Below are 19,838 nucleotides of genomic sequence, written 5' to 3'. Positions count from 1 at the left end.
GAGTCTTCCTTGGGTGCAGCCCTGGTCCATCACCTCCTCCTGTGTCTCCCAACGCCAGGGCCGATAAAGAGGCCCACACAGAGTTCAGGTCTGCAAGGAGCTGGTCCTCTGCTTTCAGAACCTTCGGGATCTCCTCTTGCAATTGTTCCCTTCCATGACCTTCCTTCCCTACCTCCGGAATCTTCCCAGAGCACCACATGCCTGCCCTCCAGTAGAAGGTTCTCTTTGTGTGACTTTCAGGGCAGCCTTCAGGGCCTGGTGGCCGCACTGCGGCCCTTCCACGTTGGGCGCCGGGCCTGAGGCCTGGCTGGGAAGGCGGGTGGCTCCCCAGCAAGTCCCGCTGCACCAGGCACACGTGCACCCGCCCCAGACCGCGCCCTCCAGGCATGGAGGCTCCACACTGTGCTCAGGGCCTGGGAGTTAAGCAGCAGGGTGGTCCTGATGCACCAGTGGCTGTGGCAGCCAAGCAGAGTTCCGACAGGCTGCTGCTGGGGGCGCCCCCTGGGTGGCGGCCCCTGCCAGCAGCTGCAGGAGGCTGGCCTCAGATTTGGACTTGAGCTGGTGGGGCAGGCGGGGCAGCAGCTGGACAGGGTGGCGTCGGTGGAGGCGGGGCAAGGGCTGGGGTGAAGGGGCCTGTGGTAAATCTAGGGGCTGGGGGCACTGGCTCCACCTCAGGGGCTGGGGTTGCAAAGTCTTGCAAGGAGGTGGAGGAGAGGGTGCCGTAGGTGGAGTCCTTGGAGCAGGAGCTGCCCTCCCTGGGGCCCAGGGCCAGCAGCTCGCTGGTCAGTGTGACAGATGAGGCGGTGGTACTGAGGGACATCTCGTCTGATTCGGAGCTGAAGGGGCCGCCCTCGAACTCGATAGAGGAGAGCGTCTCCCGGGCTCCAGCACCACCATGGCCAGGGTCTCCGTGGAGCTGTCCGAGGCGCAGTGCTGGGTGTCCAGGCTGTTGCTGCTTTTGCGCAGGATGGTGGGGAAGCTGGCGGCGGAAGTGCTACTCTACCCACCCTCCTCTTCCTCCTCATCTTCCTCTTCGTCCTCCTGCTCCTCCTCCTCCTCCTCCTCCAGGCTCTGTAGGTGCTGCTGGCTGCCCGCGTGCTCCTATGCATGCAGCTGCTGCAACTGGTTCTGGGCATTGTAAATGGAGTCCACCCAGCCCTGGCACAGAGCCTGCCCACTGGCCTGGAACATGTAGGCCCCCACGGCGCTGTGGAACTTGTTCAGGTAGATGAGGAGGAAGGAGCCAGGGTCCCGCAGCTCCCGGCACACGATCTTGTCCACCAGCAGTGGTGGCCTGATGACCTTGGTCCTCTCAGCCTTCTTCACTGCCTTGGTCACTAAGAGCAGGTCCGTGAAGAGGAAGCAGTACACATCCATCTTGCTGTCCTTTCCCTCCTTCATCCTCAGGCTGCCCTCCAACATCAGCTGACGCGTCTCCTCTGGGGAGGCACCTGGGGTGGGCACGGTCAGGTCCAGGTGCAGAAATTGCTTCAGGAGCTTGTCCACCTCGTCGTTGCTACCCTCCACCACCTCGTAGGCGTCCATGCGGCTCACCACGGCCGCCAGCTGCTGCCGCATGCACGCGCTCACGTGGTGGATGAAGCGCTCCACGGAGCTGATCATGGTGATGACGGCCTCCTTGGCACGTGGCTCGTCCCTCTTCCTCAGCACCGACTTGAGCAGCAGCGGGTACTTGGTGAGCCGCTGGTGGGGCTTGGCGAGCATGTCGCTCAGCTTCAGCCGCTGGCACAGCTGGTGCTTCTCGGCCCACATCACCTAGGCCGGGAAAAGGTTGTTGTCGGGCAGCAGGCTGCGCATGTACCCCATGCAGCCCTCCTCCTCCATGCAGTACCGTATGTAGAGCTTGAAGAGGGAGCCGAACATCTTGAAGTCTTTGAGGAGGTCCTGGGCTGCAGCGGCCCCCGCGTGTGCAGCGCCTTCTCCACCATTGGCGCCATCACGCTGCCCCACAGCCCGCGGTGCAGACGTGTGATCTTGGGGATGTTGCTGAACAGGAGCGGGTCTTGGAGGCGTCTGGACTCCTCCCCAGGGCGACCCTTCACCCGGGAGTACCCACCGCTCCATTCACCCCCTTGTCCAGCAGGGAGCACCCTCGGTGGGTCCTCTGCTCTGGGAGCTGGGGAGGAGGAGACCGAGGAGGGCGAGGCCCTGAAGCAGGAGGAGGCCCCAGAAGGCAGGCAAGGAGCCCAGGATTCACGGCGCCCCCGCTGCCACCCTGTGTCCTGCTGGGTCCTGCACCCAGGAGTGCCATGGCTGCGGCAGGGCCACCGGCTGGGCTTGGAAGTGAGTCCTCCACCAACAGTCCCAGCAGTCTGCCTGGTGTGGGTGGGGATTTCGGGTCACCTTGAGGGAGGCTCCGGCCTTTCTCTGCTCCTCTCCTGGTGGAGCGGTGGGACTCCAGCACTGAGGTCAGAGGAGCCGCCTTCCAGCGCCCAGGCTGCTTCTTGGAGTCGGAAGTTTCCCCATTGGCCTCTGCCTAGGAGAGGACCTCTGCACCCCCAGGGTGCATAAACACACAGGGCTTCCATCAGGCTCCGCTGATCCAGGGGCTGGGAGGCCTCTCTTCTCTGTGGCTTCAGGGCTGTTTGGCTTTGCTCCACCGCTTGGAGCCTGAGTATGCAAATTAACCGCCATCTTTTAGCTTCTATAATTGAAACATTGTATCTTTTGGAGCTGTTGCTTCAGGAGCTCAGAGCCCCACAGCTGCAGGCGGGAACCTTGGCTTCCTCCATCACTGGGGCAACCAAGCCTCCTGTTCTCAGCTGCCTGGCTGCCAGCCGCCATCTTGGCTGGCAGTTAATTTGCATATTGCCCTGATTAGCCAATGGGAAGGGTAGTGGATGTATGGCTAATTACCATGTTTCTCTTTTATTAGATAGGCTATATATATATATATATATATATATATATAGAGAGAGAGAGAGAGAGAGAGAGGGAATAAACTTGCTTAATTAGACCTGCTTTCTGATTTAGCTAAACTTTTTTCAGCCCAGTGAAACAACCCAACTTCTCTTTCAGGTAATTGTCATCAACACAGCAGTAAATATCAACATGAAGCAGATTATTATTGTAGATCACAGAGGAAGAACAAAGTGTAAAATATTTAACTGCAGTAGTGTTTGACTGTATCCTGTGCAGTGAGAAAATCTGAAGTCATTTTTAAGGTCCACCATTTCTTCTTTTCAGTTATGTCAAGTTTCTAAGCTTTCTAAATCTCTGTTTTCCAGCTAATGAAAAGAAAATAGGATTCCACTGAGTCTCCTATATACCTACTCCAGGACTTCTGTGAGGATCAAATGAGATGAGGCATGGGAAAACACATCACAGATATTTGGTTAAAGTGTAAAATGTTTCCACCTGGCTATAAAGCAAGTCATGTTCCTGGGCTGAAGAAACTGCAAGGAGGCTAGTCACTAGGAAGAGGAAGCCAGGCATTGCTACATGACATCATTACCTGGCGCCCACAGCCACCCTTCCTGGGCTGGGCTGGGCTGAGCTTTGGGCCGCATTTTGCCCCATGGGGTCTCAGCAGCATCAGTTGCTATTTGGTGGGCTGTTACTCTGGGGTGGTGGTGGGGCATCCCACTTGGGGGAAGCTGAGTGTTGCTTTGTGGGGTCTGCAATGCCATTTCTTTGTAAATGGCCAGTGTGTGTCATGGTAGCTCCTGTGTTTAGTGTCTGCCCCTGGTGGTCAGTGTGTGTCATAGTGACTGGTCAGATAGTGGGAGGGACACTTAGCATATTAACCTTTTTATATATATAAAGCATTATTATTAGCATTATTATTATTATTATTCTCTGAGCACCAGGACCCATGCTGCCCACTGTGTGAACTTCTAAAGAGGAGTCCTGGGGTACTGGGAAACAAAAAGAGCAGTGCGTGGGGAGCCTGAGATTTGGGCTGCACTTGGGGTTCACATTTGAATAAGAGAACCTGATCTCTCAGGTTTGAAGGGGCCACAGACACCAACTGCCACCTGCCAGGCCTCTGGGACCCTGCAAGTAAGAGGGGCTCCTTCAGATCCTAAGCTGGCTGAGCTATTTTTAGTGACCACAGCTGCTGCCTCCAAGGCCTCCCAGCAATCCTAGAGGTGAGAAGTGAGAAGAAGGGAAAGGGAAGGCCAGAGGGAATACGAGGGATTATGTTTGTGGCCTGCAGGGGCCCCGCCTGGCCACCTGTGACTCTCCTCTGGGGTTTGCTTCAGTCTATAGTGTCCATGGCACACTAGCCAGGCCAGTGGGTGAAGGTTTTCCCTCAGGACAACCTCTGCCTGCTGCCCAGGGGAGGCAGAGACATTCACATCCCTCCCAGTCCACCTCTTCTTGTAAGCACTCTACAAATCTCTTTCCTTTTCCTGCTTCTAGCTGCTCTGAACCAACAGTTCTGGGCCAGATTGGAAGGACCCCAACCCCAAGATCTCCTTTTAGACTACAGAGGTCCTGAGAAAGGAAGGGGGGCCCCAGTCAGTGGCTGACTTGGGACTTTGAACTCAGGGATACTGACTCCTCATTCAGTGCCTTCACCATGCTAAGATATCACCTTAGGCAAGTCCTAACCCCCTCTGGGCTCTCTCTCTCTCTCTCTCTCTCTCTCTCTCTCTCTCTCTCTCTCTGTGTGTGTGTGGTGGCCCTAAACTGGGTGAGGGGTCCAGCCTGAAGGCAGGTGGCTACAGGGGCAAGGGAGCACCATAAATCAGCTTCCCCAAGGCCCAGTGCTGTGTGGTCAAGTGCATTTTCTGCAGCCCTTGTAGGCTCCCAGGTATGCATGCATGCCCATGCACACACACGCATGCTTTCCCAATGTTATCTAGGCTAGGGATCACCATGCTGCATGTGCAACCAGTTTGCCTATCCTCTTCCAATCTAGAGACGGTTGAAGTGATTCTAATTACAGCCTGCATTCCTGCTCTGTCTGAAGGCTTTCCCTTTTTCAAATGGTCTCAATTTTTTTCTTCAGCACTTGGCTCCCTTGCTCCTTTATGCCTACCTCCCCCAACATACACCTCATTCTCACGCCCTTCATCTCCTCCCCCTTTTCTGGGTTGGATTGTTCAACTTCAGCTTGATTTTCTGCTGTCTGTGGCTTGGCAAGACTTAAGAAAGCCCAGTGTCTGGTGTGTGTGTGTGTGTGTGTACATTGGTATGGGCATGTGTGGTATGTTGGGCTTATGTGCATTATTTGTGTGCATTGTGTGTGCATGTAAAAGTGCACATGCCTGCATATGTACATGTTTGCTTATACATAGTATTTTGCTTACATGCTCATGCTTTGTGTGGGGACTAAGGTCTCTGTGTGTATGTAAGTGTGTACCTGATGGTATGTAGTCATGGGCACCCACCTTGACATACTTGGCTTGTTTTGTATTCAATCTCTTCTCCCTCAGCACAGATACTGCCCCCTGCAGGTTAGATTGGAGGCCTACAGAGCTTCCTTGTTTGGCTCAAGCCAGAAGCAGGAAGTCAATCACTCAGGCTCCCCAGATTTTCTGGCTTGAACGGTAAGAAACCCTGATTCTTATCCCATTAGGATTCATGTTCCTGTTTACCTTAATCACCACAGGAGCCCAGCCTCCGTGGCCTTCCATCACCCTTCCAGCTCTAATCCTCATATTGCTCTATATATTGCCTAGATTTGGGCCTCATCTTACATTTTATCCAAGTTTCTGAAACCCTTACACTCTATCTTCTGGTACCATTAACAACTGTTTCCCTCCCATACCCTCAGTCTCTTGGGACCATTTCCTTCATTTTTATGTCCCTTGATGGGGGCGCTATTTTTCTCCCACACCCCACATACATCTAGGCAGGGAGGTAGGGATGATGCCTTTCTTGTTTCTCATGGCTGCTTCCAGACCATTTGTTTTCCTTCCTTTTTCTAAAATAATAAAACCCTATGGCTCCTTCCAAGACTGCCTCATCCCCTATCCCTCCTTGATGGTGTCATCTTTTGACCTTCTTTGCTGAGATGTAAGTAGGCGGCTAACTGCCTCCTCATCACTCTCTAATCCTGGCATGCTCTTGGCTATTGCTTCATGAACACAGGTGACCCACCCACCACCTGGCTTCTCTGTTCCTGCAATACCTCACATCCAACAATCTGAAGCTCCACCCTATCTTTGTCTTCCAGTCCCATGGCCATGCCCTTGACCTTCCCATCAGTATTAACTTGATCAATCAACCCACCCTTTGACCCCACCCCCTATTCTTCCTTCTTATTCTTTCTAGTACACTGACTCCAATAATGCTCTGTCCTCATTTAGGCCTCCAATCCATTGACCCTACTACTGCATCCTTCTCCACACACTTCCAGCTTCCACCTCATCTTTTCTGCTTTTCTTCACCATAAAACCTCCCCACAACTATTTCTACACTCATTGTTGCAGCTTCCTCACAATCCATTCTCATCTGTCATTCCACCATTATCTACTTCCATCTCTGCTGAAGTTGCTCTTGTCAAGGTCACCAATGACTCCACATTGCCAAACCCAATGATCTGCTTTGCCTTTCTGGAACTCTCAGAAGCATCTGCTATAGCTGCCCTCTCTCTTCTGGAGCCACACTCTCCTGCTTGCTGACTTTCACTTCATTTCATTGATCCTTCTCTGGTTCTTTGCAGACTCCCCTTATAAGTGTTGAAGCAATTTTGGGTGCTGTCTTCTCTACCTGTATTTTCTCAGTAGCTGATCTCATCCAGCCCTATGGGTTTAAGTACCACCTATATGCCAGTGACTCTCCCAGATTTATATCTCCAATCTGAACCACATGCTTATACAACTAATGGGTTGGTGGGATATCAAGGTTCATTTTGTAGCAATGGTATATTTGAGATGCCTACCTAGATGCCCAAATGGAGATATAGAGAAACCATCTATTTGTGATTATTGGGAAGAATCTAACATCTGTACTGAAGTCCAGACTGGCATATGTAATTACCCACTTGATATCCACTTCTGTCTGTGACTGCCAGCCTAACCTAGGCCACCATAATCTCTCATCTGGACTAGTGCTTCCACCCTTGCCCCTTAACAGTCCATTCTCCTGGTAGCAGCCAGAGCCATAATTCTAAAACACTAATTTAGTCATGTCCTTAAACATGCTTAAAACCCTTTAATGGCTTCTCAGCACACTTAGAATAAAACTCAAACTCTTCACCATGTCATATAAGACCTTACATGATTTGATCTCTTTCTATCACCCCAACTTCAGCTTAGAGCATTTTCCTCCACCACATTCAATTCCATCTCAGCACCTTTATGCTTTTTGTTTTTTCCTCAAACCCTTCCCTCAGCTCCTCACAGGGCTGGCTCCTTCTTGTCAATAAGGTCTCAGTCCAAGTGTTGCCTCCTCATTGAGGCCTTTCCTGACTACTCAACCTGTATCACAATTACAGGAGCTTCTGCTCCACTCTGGGACTATCTTGTTAATGTATGCTTTACTTGGTTATTATCCACCTCTCCTGTCACTAGACTCTAAGGTATATGAAAACAGGGACTTTTTATAGTCCACTACTATACCTCTAGTGACTTGAAGGAGTGCTTTGCACATCTTTGGTGCCACATACATGTTCACTAGAAGAACAAATATGCTCATACATATCTTCATTTAATTTAATTTTTGGGAGGGTTTCCTATGAGGACCTGCTTCATTTTGTCAGGTGCATGTGTAAATGGTGTGTGGGGCCATTCACCTGCCAGGAGTGGCTTGGGGTATCACAGCACTAGGAAGTTGGTGCTGGATGGGTGTGACAGGTGGCTGATAGGAGCTTGTTTCCTCTCCATTGATTACATTAATGCTAGAAATTTGGAATGAGGCAGGTTAGGTAATTGGTGGTAATGTACAAAATCATTGTTGAGAACCTGAGTAGGGAAGGATGAGAAAAACAGATGGGAGAGAGACAGGGAAAGCACAGAGCTAGCGCAAGAGTGAGAGCAAACTTGGGCCAAGTGGACTATAGCTCTGCTGCTGTCATGTAGGTTCTCTGTGTTCATGCCACTGTTATCTGGGCCCTGCATCTTCCTGCAGATGCTACCTTTCTCACCTAGGGACAAGCTAGGCTGAGGTGTGTGAGTTGGGGTGGAAGAAATACTGTGCCACCTTCTAATTGTGTGGTCTTTGGCAATTTACTTCTCTCTGTACCTTAGTTTCCCGATCTGTAAAAAGGCCAAGATGATTGCTGTCCCAAAGGGTTGTTGTATTTAAACAAGAGATAGAGTATGATAGTGGTTACCAGGTGACTTGAGGCCCACAAATCAGCTTTCCTTCTTCTAAGTGCTCTGATCTTGGACCACGGTTTTCTTCTTCACTCTGGCTTTAGCTTTAGAATAATATAATTTTAGGGAAATAGAGCTGAGATGGGACCTCAGGTCAGAGTCGGTCACAAGCTGCCCATGTGTCAGCACAGACCTCATCGTTTGAAGCCTGATCAGGATCAAAAGCTCTGCAAATAGCTACTGCAAAGCAAGTATGGATTAATGGGCCCTCCTTCCATTACAGGGTATATAGATGTGCAGGCATGGGCAAGAAAAGAACATAGATGAAAGAGTCCAACTACCCAGGTTCAAGTCCTGACTCCACCATTTTTCAGCCTTGGGACAGTGGGTCAGTCACGTCTCCTTTTGGAGCCTCAGTTTCCTCAGCCTGCAACATAGAGCTATTAACATCATGACGAGGTAGAAGACATAAAATACCTGTCCATAGTAGGAGCTCTGTGGATGGTAACTGCCTTCCATTTCTGTAACTTTACAGGTACTTGTCAAGTCAGGAATTAGTTTGTGGTATAACTCAAAAGAAGAAGGGCATAGGGACCTGAAATTGACCATCCTGGAGAAGCAGAGAGCAGACTTTAATTTAGGCAATAAGAGGAGGTCAGGCCTGGGTGGGTTGGAGAGGGAATCAGAGACCCAGGGAGAAACCAGACTGGCCCAAGTTCATGGGTTCTGGCCAAGGTAGTACTAGAAGCCATATTGCCTACATTCAGAGCTTTGTGTGATCGTTTACCAGGCTGCTGTCCTGTGTCTCCACCAGCAATAGAAGCAAGAGTCATGAGGAATGAAAGCTTGATCTGGGAAGGAATGCTCTGATGGTCCCAGAGTCTTGAAGGAGGCGGTCTTTTTTTCTAGTGGTCTGGGAGAAGGGGAAGCAGGACTTTGTGTCTAGGCTGGAGCTTAGAACACTCCTAGGGAGCAAGCTCTTAGCTCCCAGTCTTAGTCCAGACTGCCGCTGCTTCTTGGGCCCCAAGTACCTCCTCCAGGTGCCCCCTGCTTGGCCTCAGAGGCCTGAGGAGAGGGAGGTCAGGATGACAGCTGCTGGGCCATGGGCTGGCAGATGCCAGGGTGGGAATGAAGATGGGGGGGTCAGCCTAGAAGAGTGCCAGCAGGCAGGAGCGTGAAGAGGAAGTTCACAGTCTGCGGCAAATGGATTTCAAGGCCCTTTAAGTGGAAAAGCCTCCAGGAACGTGGCAGAGAAAGAGCCCTGTCTTTGGAGAGGGGCTGTGGGGCTGGGTGGGGGTGTCTTGGCAGGGGGAAGCTATGCTGCATGCCTTGTTCGTGAAGGGGGGAGGTGAGGGAGGGTGGATGGGGGCAGCTGAGTGAGGTTGGGGCTTTGTGATTGACGTCTGGCTGAGGGTGGGCTCCAGTCACAGCTCCAACTCTGAAATTTAGGGACTGCAGGACTCAGTCTTGGTTTTCAGAGACTGCAGGAATTTGGGCTGACAAGGTCTAGGACTGATTTGTGTCTCTCAGTCTCTAGGCCCATCTCTCTAGCCATTTACCCATAATGGCACTTAGGGCTGGGGTCAAGGGATACAGAGGGAGGTCAGACATAATTCCTGCTCTCACAGAGCACATGGACTTACAGAATGATCATTCTTGTGGACACAGCACTTTACAGTTTATGACATTTGCCTATTTATTCCCGTATCACAAGCCTGTGATATAGTCAGGACAGGTTGGAGAAACTGAGGCTCAGAGAAGGGAACTTATTATACAAGTTGCACAGTGGCAGAGAGAAGTCCCAGCCTCGTTCTGCTCTTGCCTTCCTGGGAAACCCATAAACTCTCAGCTTCTCCTGGGCCCTAGATTTCCCATTCTTATAGGTGGTTCCACTGAGGGAGAGGCTATGTGCAAGGGCTCAGGCCCAGAAACCTCTTAGCCCAGCAAGGCGAGGTGATATCTTGGCCAAAGAGCATTCTAGCTGCCTCTTATTGGGCTGAACAGCATGCCGTCAGCCATGTAGCCCTTCTCCCTCAGTTTCTTTGACACTCGTCTCAGCCCTCTAAGGAGTCCTATGGAGCTATGAAGTTAGCCAGGCAGTGGCCCAGGCTGTGTAGGCGGCTTAGCAGAGGAGGAGGAGGAGCCTCAGGCCCTTTTCCCAGCCAGGCCCCCTGCCCTTTGCCTGGCCTGGCCCCAGGCACAGGCCCAGCCAGCTGTCCCAGGGCGGGCAGGCTGGCTGCATTAGCAAATGTGTTTGCGGTTATGGGTTGCTCCTGAAAGCAGAGAAGTGTTGCACTGGGGAAGGAGGGGTGGATTGAAGACAGACCAGGCTCTGGTTTGCAGCCATAGTTAGGGAAATCAGAACCAGGCTGGACTTTTGCCCCCCCTCCCAACCTTCCTCACTACACCCTCGCAGTCTCCCTGGCCTGGGAGAGGGCTCGGGGAGGCCAGGCCTCAGCAGCATAGAGCCCAAGGAAGGTAAACCAGGTGCTGCTCAGGAGGTACTGCCTTTGGGTATCACTGGGAGAGATCTAGGGTGGGCATTGGTGGGCAGGGGGAATTCCTGCACCTAACCTCTCATTCCAGATTAACTCTCCCTCTGCTCCCTGCTTCTGAGGTGGACAAAGCAGATGGAGGAGACAGACCTCAGCCCAGATTGTGTAGTCTGTACTTCAGAAACCATCCAGATTGGGGCAGGAAGAAAATCTTCCTGCTTTATCTTTCTTTCCCCAAGCCACTTCCTTTCCCCCACCCTCAGGCTCAAAATAGTGTGGATGGGCAAGAAGGGTGCTAGTTGCCCTAAAATCTGCCAGGAACCCACTAGGATCCAACCTTGTGGACTTTATCCAGAGCCAAGCCAGCCTGTCATGGAAGGGGAGTAGCAGGTGGTGAGGCTCAGGGAAGGAGCTGGAGGTGGGATGCAGTAAGAGTAAGTGGGAAACTTGGGGAAAGGGCAGGCAGAACAGGGTAGGGATGGATCTGGGACAGTTTGGGGTGAGGCATTCTGAAACCCAATACATTTCCAGATGAGAGTTTTACTAAAGATAATGATAATGATAACAACACTAGTAACTACCTAGCATTCCACATTAACTAGGTACACAGCACTCAGATCAAGGGATTGAAGCTCAGAGAGGTTTGGTCCTTGTCTAAGGCCACACATCCAGGAAAGAGCAAAACAGAGATAGGAATACCAGCTCTTCAAACCACTCCCTCCCTGCAAGGAGGCAGGCTGGGGGCCCCACATGGCTGAGTCTGCTGGCAATAGCTCTGGCACTTACTTAGGATGTGTCCTTCTATCTATAACGACATTTCTTCCCTTGTCAGCTTGACCAACTCCCTCCCAGCTATCCTTCAAGAGGTAGTTTAGAAGTCCTGGCCCATTAAGCTTGCCAGTTCCCACAGATGTGGCCAGCTCTGTTGTACCTGATAGCCCATCCCTGTCCTTGCCATGTTGGAGGAAGATTTCTCTGCTCCCCTAGCTCCGACAGGGCAGGGACTGGCCCGGGAAGCCTCTTGGTCACTGTCAGCCTCCTCCTCTGTCATATAATTAGAATGGTTTATATGTTCTCTGTCTAAAACATGGAGCATGTTAGTGAATTGATTATAAGCACAGTCATTGGCATCAGACAGACTGGGGTTCAAAACCTGCTTCTACTACTGTGTAGGCTCCATGCCGATATGTCAACCCTGTTCACTGCAGCTCTATTCACAAGTGCCTGGCACAATATAGGCACTCGGGCACATTTTTTCAGCTTCTATGAATTTCAATTTTCCCATTTGGAAAATAGAAATAAGACCTCTATTTTCAAATAGAACCTATCAAAGCAGGTGCTCCACACAGGGAGTTCCCTCATCCATTCTGAGGCACAGATGTCCAAACAGAGGGGCTGACTTCTTCATAGAGAATATAAGAAATGAAATTTTCAGCATCTTGTGGGACCTTGTGCCCAGCCACCAGGGAGCTCCAGGGCTGATAAGGCAGGGCCTAGGTGAGAGGACAAGGAGAGAGGGCCTGGGGGAGAGCTGGCTCCAGGGACCTGCCCTCCCGGGAAGTGAAGAGAGTGACTAAAATGTGCCCAGCCCTTTTGGTGAGTGCTTGCTTTCTTCCCCAGAGCCCTGCTAGGTGCTTTGTTTTACAGATGGAGGAGACTGAGGAAGAGAGAAGTACTGAAACTTTCCCTAGGGCTACTGAGCAAGGACGCAACAATGTTGGGATTCCAGGCCCTACTGCTCCTACTCCCCTTGGCTGTCTCCAAGAGACCAAATGTCAAGGGGTCAGACTCACTGAGCACTGGGGCTCATCCTCTCACCTGGATCACAAATGGCAAAGCCTCTGCAGGCCAATGTGGGGGCCTCTTTGTAGCCAGAGGATGATAAGGGGGTGATAGTAGGAGAGGGTACAGTAGAAGTAGATGGATTGGAGTGGGTTCAGAGGCAGGCAATGAAAATGTTTAAGGGAAGAGGGGGATTCATTTATAAAACCAGATTTGAGGAGCAATACTGCTCTGTTTGCCTTAGGGACAGCTCAAGGGTGGGTGGGCTGGTGGGTGTTTGGAAGGGTGGCTATGAAGGGTGGGAGCCCACTGACTCAGAGGGGCCCACTAGTTCTGGAGTCTGGGCTGCAGGCCCCCACTGGGTTGGACTGTTGCCTGTCAAGATGACTGTGAGCGTCCCCAAGCATCCAGCAGCCTCAGCTCCTAGAGTGGCCCCAGAAACCCCCACTTGCCTTCTTTCCTGGCACTGCAGAATGACAAGGGAAACTCATCTGGGCAGCCCACAGAAGCTAATGAATATACCTCGTGACAGTTTTGCGAGGAGGGGAATCCTTCCTTCTGTTGTATAGATGAGGAACTGAAGGTCTGAGAGGCGAGTGACCACCACAGTCCCACTACAGTCCAGGGTCATCCCACTGTTCCAGACCCTCCAGGGAAGGACTCCAGCCATCCTCCTGATCCCTGTGTAATATGCTAGAAGGTGAATTTAGAGTCCAGTGGGCATTTCTTTGCATATTAACCACCGCACTCCTGGAAAGTTCTTTCTTATATTTGAGCACAATCCTTCCTGCTGTCCTTCCACCTCTGTATTCTGTTGAGGGAAAGAGAGACAGAGAATGAAAGGGAGGGAGGAAGGGGAGAGGGAGAGAGAGAGAGAGAGAGAGAGAGAGAGAGAGAGAGAGAGAAAGAAGAAGAAGAAGAAGAAGAAGAAGAAGAAGAAGAAGAAGAAGAAGGAGGAGGAGGAGGAGGAGGAGGAGGAGGAGGAGGAGGAGGAGGAGGAGGAGGAGGAGGAAGGGGAGGGTTAGGAGGGGTGATTTATTTCACATCTGCAATGTAGAGATTCTGCTAGTTGTTTTCATCAATTTCAGGACCTCAACATTGATTTAAATGTAATTTACCTCAGGACAGTTTTATAATGTAGATCTTACTATCCCTGTCTCACAGACAATAAACTGATATTCAGTGTGGGGGAATGAGTAGACCAAACCCAGGCAAGTGAATGGTAATGCTGGGATTTCAAACTCGAATGAGCCTCCCAAGCTGCCAGCCCACATATACACATGAGGAGAGAAATGAGGGCCTTCAGTGATTTGGTTAGCAGTTTGGGAGGGGACCCCAGTAAGTGTTCAGAAGTAAGAAGCTGGTTAGGTTGCCTGGTGATGGGGAATGGTACAACTGTACAGGAATGCTCACAGGAGTAAAAAGAGGAAAGTGAGGGAGAGGGAATTCCAGGTAGGGTTAGGGCCTGGTGCCCAGGTGCTGGAGGCAGATGCTGCCAGTGACTTGGCCTACCCCAGCAGGGACCACCTTTCCTATTTATCCCTCAAGACCCCAGGTATGCCCCCATTTTCACACAGACTCTAGGCAGAAGACCTGTGATTGCAAGACTGTGGGACTGTATACTCTCCAAAGCTGGTTGCTGGTGCAGTGTGGGGGCCATAGAACCCCAAGCCTTGACTTAGAAGGATGTCTCTGTATGCCTCCCTCCCAGCAGAGGTGGGTGAGGCTAGAAAGAGGAGGAGAAGGTGGGGGAAGGGTGGTTTTTTTTTTCTCAGGCAGAAATGAGCTCATGTTTTGTCTAATCTAAATTTTGTCAAGCAAGCGAAAAGGAGAGAGAGAGAGAGAGAGAGAGAGAGAGAGAGAGAGAGAGAGAGTTAATAAAAAATCTGCCAAGCACATGTTCTTTCTAGCTCAGAGACAAACCAAAAGAAAAAAAAATACCAGGAGAGCTGAAAGGACAGACCAGACGGGGAATGTGTTCTCAGGTCACACAACTTCCTCTTCAGTTCAACCAGAGAAAATTCTACCTCAAGTCAAACTCCCTACTTGTCCAGCCAGCCAGCTCCCTGCTCTGTGCCTGTGGGAGGGTGGGATGGCCTGGCCCCGGAAGAGAGTGGATTCATCCTTCTATTCTTCTTGCCTTCTCTGTGATTGACGTGGGGATGGGGTGGTCAGGGGCACAGGGCTGCAGTGCCTGTCCTTGTCAAGCCCTGAGCGGCAGAGAAGCCATACTACTTAGCAGATAGTGGATAGGGGGCCACCTTCCAAACCCCCAGAGGAAATCCCAGGCAGGCGCCCCTCCCATGGAACAAGGCCCTCCTGGGAAGCAGCCTGTGATACAAGAGAAACCAGGAGGTCGGAGCTGATAATGCACTGACTTCATGGGGCCATCTTTGTTCTATAAGCCAGCAAGACTTGGGGAAGGTGAATTCTCCCTCTGAAGCCTTCTCTCCTTCTCAGTCGCTCCCTGCCCATGCTGCTTCTCCTCTTGTCTGTCTCCCATGTTGAGAAAGGTTGGCTGTGCGGTGTTGGAATGTGGAGCTATTCGTAGGGGGAGACAGGGAAGTAAAGGGAGCTGAATTGGACATGCTGAGCAAGATGTTTAGCAACCAGAGCAATAATAGGGCTTTCATGGAGATGGCCAACCTTGGGTTCTGAAGCTATTTTCCACCCGCAACCCTCTTTCCTCCCACCCTGAACCGCCCAGCTGAGAATCCTCCTTTGTTGGGCTGAGGCCTGGGGAAAGAGGGGTGGGCTTTGTGGAGGAGCCCCCAGGCCAGGCTGACTGGGCTCCCTGTTGTCTGGGTAGGGTGCATCTGGGCAGTGGAAAAGATCTAGGGCCAAGGCTAGGGCCAAGTGAGCCAGCCCTTCCTTCCTAGAACCCTCCAGGGCATGGGCCTTGCCTCAGCTCCTGGGTGCTGAGTAGTGTTTGTGGGTTGGCATTTCCCACATTTCTCAGTGAGAGGATCCTTGAAGGGACACATGGACAAATGGTCACTCTTTGTGAAGCACTTTGGCCAGAGAAGCCTGCCCCAGAGCCACCTTTCATGATAGGGCAATAGGCAGACAGACACGGGGGAAGGCTAGGAAGGACCCCAGACCCTGACTTTGAGAGACTGGGTCCAGGAGCACACAAAAACTGTTCGAGGAGCAGGAGCTGGCAGGGTGGGGCATTGCTGGGGCTGGGGCTTGGCCTGGCCTGGCAGGGTAATGAGATCCAGCTGGGAAGGAGGAGGAGGAGGAAGGGGGGAGGGGGAGGAGGAGGTCTCCTTTATCTCTTGCTCCAAGTTCTCAGGGCCCACGTTTTTTAATTTGTGTTGGATAAACAATATGGGATTGTGTACGCAAAGAAGCTCTAATTATCCCCTGAGGTTGTGTTTCCTTAGAGGAAATGAACTGGGCATGGCATTCTCGTTGGATCGCAGAAATGCACGAGCCCAATAGCTTCCAGATTGCTGCTCAGGCGTGCCATGCTGGGAGCCCCCTCCAGTGGGGCTGCTCTCTCCATACCCCCATCTGGATCTGGAGCACAGCCTGGGCCACGCCTGACCTGACCCTGGGAGAGCAGAGGAAGGCCTGTTTGCTCTGCAGCCTCATTTCTTCCCAGTGCAGTTAGCTATTCCCACCCCCACCAGCCTCATCTCTCCCCCTCTACTGTGGACAATCAAGAACCTGGAACACAGGCTGGAGATGGAGGGGACTCCTGTTGCCTCTATCCCCTGCCAAAGTCCTCACTGAATTGTGTCACTTAGCAGTTCTCATGGGGAAGCTAGGGTTCCTACCCCATCTGCTCCTGAACGTAATCATCCTAAATCACCACCACAAGGGACAATTTCCCATGGAAGCTGCCTCTGTGGTGGGTAGGTGCAGGGGGAATCACCGTAAGGGCCAGGGACTCTGTTTTTCCCCAAGATTCTCCAGCATTCTGGGTTGTAGGCACCACTCCTCTTATAATGAGCCATCTCTCCACGGAGGCTAAACTCTTTACCTGCCTCTGAGATAAGGTGGGGAGGAAGAGGCCCAGGAAAATGAAAGGACTGGCCTCAAGATTACATGCTGCTGGCAGGCATGGGGTGAGAACCAGGGCCTGAGATGACCAACCAGTTGAGTGGGACCTGTAAAGGAAAAGGCATGTCAGGGAGTGAGTGATGGCTGAAGTGTAGACCCATAATTGAGGAAAATCAAATCACCCTCTTCAAATATATTCCCCTTCTTTCTATTTTTTAAATTATTATGTTTTAATCCTCACCTGAGGATATTTTTCCATTGATTTTTTTTTCAGAGAGGATGGAAGGGGATGGGGGAGTGAGGGAGGGAGAAAGAGAGGGAGAGGGAGAGGGAGAGGGAGAGGGAGAGGGAGAGGGAGAGGGAGAGGGAGAGGGAGAGAGAGAGAGAGAGAGAGAGAGAGAGAGAGAGAGAGAGAGAAATATCAATGCGAGAGAGACACATCGATTGGTTGCCTCCCATATGCTCTGACAAGGGCTTGGGATCGTACGTGCCCTTGACTGGGAATCGAACCCCGTGACCCTTTGGCCTGATGCTCTAACCACTGAGAAAACTTGCCAGGGCTTCTTCTTCTTTCTCATTAAGGAATCCAAGACATTCCCAGAGATCAGGTGGGCACACAGTCAAGAATGATGAGCTGAATGTCGCTTGTAGGATTCTTAGCCTTGAGCCAGTACTTGCCTTCAAGGAGCTGACTGGCTTAGGGAGGATGGAGAGGTCTACAAAGGTGGGCTCTTGAGTGCTCTCAGGACTTGGGATAGTTGAATCTTCACTCTCCACCACAGGCAAGGGGGCGGGCAGAGTATGAAGGCTCCAGGAGGCTTCACTGGGGGAGCTGTAAAAACAATGGGGACAGGCTGGGGGCTGACAGCAGCCTCTGCCCAGACTCCAGATCAGATCAGGCAACACGTTGGTGCCCCAGGAGGTGGGAGGTGGTAGGAACTGGACTGCTCCCACTCCAGTGGAAGGTTCACCCCCATGTATCCCTTTTATCTTTTCATTACATACAAATTAGGAGTGCGACTAACTTTATTAAAAGCAAACAAAGCTGGTCAGAGAATGGGGCCTCCACACAGAGCTGCGGGGGCGGGGGGGCATGTTTGGGGAGGAGAAACCTGGGAGCGCAAGGGAGGTTGTGGTTGCAGCAGTGGAAAGGGCAGGAGGCAGAGGGCTGGGGAGGGGCTTCCCTGCAGGATTCTCCATCTCCAGAGATCCCACCACTTTTATGGCTGTCTACATCCTTCTGAAGTTATGCCAGCACAGCGTAGCTTTCAGACAAAATTCCAGACTTTAAAATCTGGAAGGAACTGTAGAGACCATGGGGTCTACCGCTGCCCCCCCCCCCCCCACACACACACAGCTATATATGGGGAAACTGAGGTCTAGAGAGTGAGAGTGATTAGCCCTAGGTCTCACTGCCTGTGAGTGATTGGGGGTGATATGATGAGAGTGGAGACTTTCTGCTTTTAAAGATGTTCAAGGAAGGGCATGTGCACTCTGGCTCATGTCCTCACAGTGCATGGAAGGTCTGATCTAAATCCTTCTTGCTGCAGATAAATCGTATACTTTTTGTCATCCTGCAGTGGAGTTATTGACCCATACTAGCCTTATATTTTTACTCCAAAGTGTCCATGTCCTGCCCTCTTGGCCTCCTCTTCTTCTGTGGCTTTTATCACTCTGAGACCTCAGGTTCCAATGGCTTTTGGGAGCCTTGACCACAATCCTGGACAACACCCGTGACAACCTCAGGCATTTGTTCCCCAAGCACTTCAAGTTCTTGGAACTGATTTTCATAAGTCCTCATTGTTTCCTCCTGGAAACAACAATTGCTAGGCAAGACAGAGCCCACTTGCTTCATTTGTTTGCTGATTAATTCATTCAGAAAACATTTATTGAGGGCTTACTTTGAGCCCAGCAATATGGTACGTGCTAAGGATTCAATGATGGCAAGACAGATGTGGTCCTTGATTTCATAGAGCTTATAGAGGAGAAACTGAGAATTGAAGGGTCCACAGCACACCACTGACACCACTAGAGCGAACAGCAAGAAGGTAGAGATGAAAGAAAAGGACACATGCCACACATGCACAGTGCTTCCTCCTTGAGCCATTCTCCATAAATCTGGGAGGCCATCCAGGAGCAGAGATGGCAGGGATTCTGCCACCTTTCCTTCTATTCAGTTTCCACAAGGCTTGGCAGTGTCCCAGGGTCACAGACACCATCTCCAGTGACCCATGCCTTTCAGCACCTCCAGCAATGCTATCAATATCCTTGATTATTCACCACTCATCTTCAGACATCTAAAAATAATTTATTTTTTCTAAAATCCCTCTTGGCTTTAAATATCAAGGACTCTAATAGTGTAAAATTGGTTCCAGGAGGAATGTTGCAACTTCTCAAGGAAGTGCTTGAGAAGCAACTACTAGAAAATATTTACTCTTTAAAGAAATGGGTCAGATATACTTAGCAAACTTCCTCAGCTGAGGTGGTAGGAAATAAGTGGGAACTGAACCAGCCCTTACCCATCCCCAAATGAACTCTCTATTGAATTAAACCAAATGAAATAACCATTTTTCTAGGTCAAAATGGTCATGCATTGGCAATTTCATATAGTCCAACCTGATAACTCCCAACAGTTCTGAGCGATTGGTAAAGTGGACCTTTGCTATGACTGCCTGGAGCAATGGCCATATTGAATTATTAGAGTGGACACTTCAAGTTCTGCTCCTGGGCAATGCCAATCCTTGTTGAATCATTACAATAGGTCCCCTGGAACTTCCTACTGGGCAGTTCTTTTTTGTTGCTGGTGGTGATGCATTAGTTCCTTATGACATTGAGAAATATGAACACTAACATCTACGCAGCACTTCTCCTGCTCCCAACACTGTTCTAAGTACTTTGCTAGTATTAACCCATGTGATCCTCATAACCATTCTATGGTGTGGGTGCTTTCAACATCCCAATTTTATATGATGATAAACGAATGGACATGGGAATTCAATGACTTGCCCTAGGTTTCACCACTAACATGTTGTTAAGCTCATATTAATGTCTGAACCACTAGGCTGTGCCTGCACTTCGAATTTGCTCCTGTATCTGAATCAGACTTGTTCCTTCCTGGATTCAGGATTAAGGAAAAACTGAGGTCTGCTCTCATCTTCCCCTGCATCCAACATGAGGGAGAGTGTGCTTCCTAAGGACTGAGATGGGTCAGCAAATGAGCAGATGAGGTGGGGAGTGAGGGGCTATATCATTCAGGCTGGGCAAGGCCAGAATTGATCAGTGATCCATGAAAATAAAGGGATTCCTACATTGTTTCTTGCTT

At 50.9% G+C, this 19,838-nt stretch overlaps 1 long non-coding RNA gene and 1 pseudogene across 2 annotated transcripts in view; one reads left to right on the top strand and one right to left on the bottom strand.

Moving 5' to 3' along the window:
- Nucleotides 1–19,838, top strand: part of LOC308510797 — a 266,084-nt gene that overhangs the window by 65,305 nt on the left and 180,941 nt on the right. The window lies entirely within an intron of this gene.
- On the bottom strand, nucleotides 407–2,272 carry LOC308510959 (pleckstrin homology domain-containing family G member 5-like; annotated as a pseudogene). The gene is made up of 2 exons: nucleotides 2,260–2,272; nucleotides 407–2,137 (listed from the first exon to the last, which is right to left on the bottom strand). The product of its transcript is annotated as a pleckstrin homology domain-containing family G member 5-like (transcript).

This window comes from Myotis nattereri (assembly GCF_964212035.1).
Source record: "Myotis nattereri genome assembly, chromosome: X".
Taxonomy (NCBI): domain Eukaryota; kingdom Metazoa; phylum Chordata; class Mammalia; order Chiroptera; family Vespertilionidae; genus Myotis; species Myotis nattereri.
Note: the sequence above shows the minus strand (reverse complement) of the source record. Positions and strands in the feature narration are given on the sequence as shown.